The sequence below is a fragment of the Rousettus aegyptiacus genome, unplaced genomic scaffold (genome assembly GCF_014176215.1).
Source record: "Rousettus aegyptiacus isolate mRouAeg1 unplaced genomic scaffold, mRouAeg1.p scaffold_m13_p_17, whole genome shotgun sequence".
Taxonomy (NCBI): domain Eukaryota; kingdom Metazoa; phylum Chordata; class Mammalia; order Chiroptera; family Pteropodidae; genus Rousettus; species Rousettus aegyptiacus.
The window spans coordinates 1650631-1653673 of record NW_023416292.1 but is presented as its reverse complement, the minus strand read 5'-3'; the positions used below and the strand labels follow the sequence as shown (position 1 = coordinate 1653673).

Genomic DNA, 3043 nt, shown 5'->3' with positions numbered 1-3043 from the left:
TTAGAGGAGAGGACCGAAAATCATACCTCTCCATTTCTCCCCCAGTCCCGTCCCCACCCCAGCGGCTCAGCAGGACCCTTGTGCCACAGCGTCCGCTGAATGGCTGACTGATAAGACAGCGTGGCAGCACCGACGTGGTGATATATCCAATTTTTCATTGAGCAAACCGTCCCTGCACGCTTGTCTGTCTGAGGGTCCGAGCGGGGAGCAGGGCTGCGGGGGAGCAGCCAAGTTCCGCGCTCCGGAAGAAGAGAACGCCGCATGTTTCATCTGCAGCAACAGGGATTCAGGTTCAACTTCAGGTGGGCGAAGCTGACTGGAAGGCCTGAGCAATGAAAAGGGAGAACGCGTATGCAGCCTCTTCTAAAATATTTTGGCCTTTTTCGTTTTTGAAGTATTTTAGAGTAGATTACAGATATGATTTTTTCATCCCTAGATACTTCAGTTTGTAGCTCTAAGAAATTAGGGCGTTTTTTAACTTTTAGAAATTGTTTATTTTCAGTCAACCTTGTTTGCATTTTAAGAGTTTGTTGAAGAACGGCTTAAGACCACTCAGTGGTTGCTCTGACGCATTTGGTGGCCTGAGCAGCAGGGGCCGCAGACCAGTCTTAGTGGCGGGCTGAGCGCTCTGCTCTTCAGTAGGAAACCGGCAAATAAGCGCAGAGGCACCTGCGTGCCTTCAGACCAGCCTGTGACCTCAGGCTGAGCAGCAGTGAACCTAGGAGCCGGAGTGGTCCATTCATCCTGTAACCCGTCCTTGGTCACAGTCTTTTTAGCAGCCGGAGTGGTCCATTCATCCTGTAACCCGTCCTTGGTCACAGTCTTTTTAGCAGCAGCCTGATCTTCCTTTTCAATCTCTTAAGAATCTCCGCAGAAGCAGAGATGAGGTGTGACCTGCCACTGGTGTTCACGGGAGATGGTGCCACGCATGCGCAGGACCTCCCAGGCCAACATCCACGTCAGACCCGGCGGGTGAACCCACCTTGTTGTTGCAAGGAATGGCGACGTCCACACAGCGGCAGAGTGTCTGTGTTACCCACGGCGATGGTGAGCAGGTTAACATAAGATGCCTCTGTGAGGGGCTGGTGGTCGGCCCTGGGATGAGTAACCACCAGGGGCCTCGGCTCCCGGAAGACTGCCTGGATCTGGTTAGTGAAGGTGCCAGGAGCAAAGCGACCAGAATAGGAGTGGCTCCAGTGGCAGCAGCGAACCTCAGCACAGCTTGCTGGCCCGTATTTCTAGATGACATCAGCAGGGTTTTCAATGGCAACAATGGCATGAGCTGCCGGCAGAAGCTTCTCTTAGGTTCTCTTCAAATTTATGATGTGGATGCCATCACTTTTCTTTTTGTGCCTGTACTATACCATTTGGAAGTCAGGATTGGTGCCACCTAAGTGGGTTCCTGCTGCAGGGAATTTGAGGACATCCTTTTCCTTTATTTATAGGACATCAGGGCTCCAGACACTGTGAAAGTCTCCCTTTAAGTTACGTGGGAGCCAAGAGCAATGCCATGTGGCCCCTGTCTGGGTAGCACAATAAAGCTAGGGTATTTTTGATAAGGATGGTGGTGGTGGTGGTGGTGGCCGTGGTGTGTGCGTACGTGCCTGTGTGCGTGTGTGTCTAAGTGAAGGCAGCTCTTTTCAGGAGGAATTAGATATCACTCTACTCAGAGACAGGGGAACAGACCCAGTACGTTCTCTTCATATCCCTCCTAGCTTTTGGAGGCTGCCATCTTCTGCTCAGCCTGGGAAAGCACCTGTTTCTCTCTTTCCCATCCTGGCCTTTCCTTTCGGCGCTTAGTATCCATTGCCAGTGGCTCCATAATAATCTCTCATGGAGAAACCTGAACAAAATCAAGTCCTGAGTGTGGGACCCAAATTGCAAATCAATGAAGTCTGAATTAAATATTGATTTCTCCTCTTTCTTTCAGGAAAGCTTCTTTAGAGTAATTGGCTTACCGGTTTTGTTTTTTTACTTTTTAATTTTTTATCCTCATCTTTAAACATTCTAGAGCTGAAAGACGAATCCTGCAAGGCAAAGCCCGGTCCTCCCTGCTCCCATTCCACCTGACCCTCCTCCCTTCCCCTCTGGTGACTTTCCTCTCTAAAGATGGAATGTTGGCAAGTGGGAGAAGTCGCTCATAGGAGGATGACTGATGCCATCATCCCACAAACTGTGGCTGGGCAAAGAGCAGCCATCCCTGCCCCCTGGGGCTCCTGGCATGGACATTTAGTCGCAGCACCATCCCAAACCAAATAAGAAATGCAAACTCGGTCTCGCAGGGGCTTTACTTCATTGGACCTGCTGGGCTACTTTCTTCACACTCCTTCGTGGAGTCTTCCTTGATCTGCTTCTTCTACAACCTAGGGCTGCCATCCTTGGGCATGGGCCTGCAAGGGCTATAGCAAGATATTTAGGAGGTCCTGAGCCTTAAAAATTTTTGCAGTGCTTTCTTAACTGCCCCCGCATCCCCATGTAACAGAAAATTAAACATAAGACAAATTAAGAGTAAGAAGCTCTAAAAAATTGCTGATTTTCTCATCATAATGACTAGAATATGAAGAAGGAAGTCATTTTAACATTTTGTTGTTGTGCCTGCTTTGCTGGGGTTCTTGTAAGTGTTGCAGTGCTGGGTGTGATAGGAAGGCAAGCTCATTTCTAAGGAAAGGCTGGCATCTTTGCCCTTTATGCCTGGTGGCCCGTGGTCCTGAGGCTTCTTAGCCTCCTTGGAGAAACTGACAGCCCCAGGCTTTAGGCCACATGGAGTGCTTTCCCAAACCCCGACCCACTTTCTTTTCTCCTGTATGTTAGCGGTTTCCTGGGCGTCCAGCACTTCCAGTAAGCCACTGGGTCTGGCTACAGAGAAAGAAAACATCCAGGTCTCATTCCCAGAGGACCATTCTAGAGCAGAGGCTGTTCCGGGATGAACTTGTTAGCAGAGAAATTTAATTACTGCAGTCCCACCAGGCTGAAGTTTCTGTTTCCATAGTGCCACCTTCCTGAGCACCCCAGAGTTCTTTATGAGGAAGTCTGCGAGTCTCCA

At 49.8% G+C, this 3043-nt stretch overlaps 1 pseudogene; it reads right to left on the bottom strand.

Moving 5' to 3' along the window:
- Positions 1–542: 542 nt before the first annotated feature.
- Positions 543–1704, bottom strand: LOC107508904 (annotated as a pseudogene).
- Between the last annotated feature and the right edge of the window lie 1339 nt (positions 1705–3043).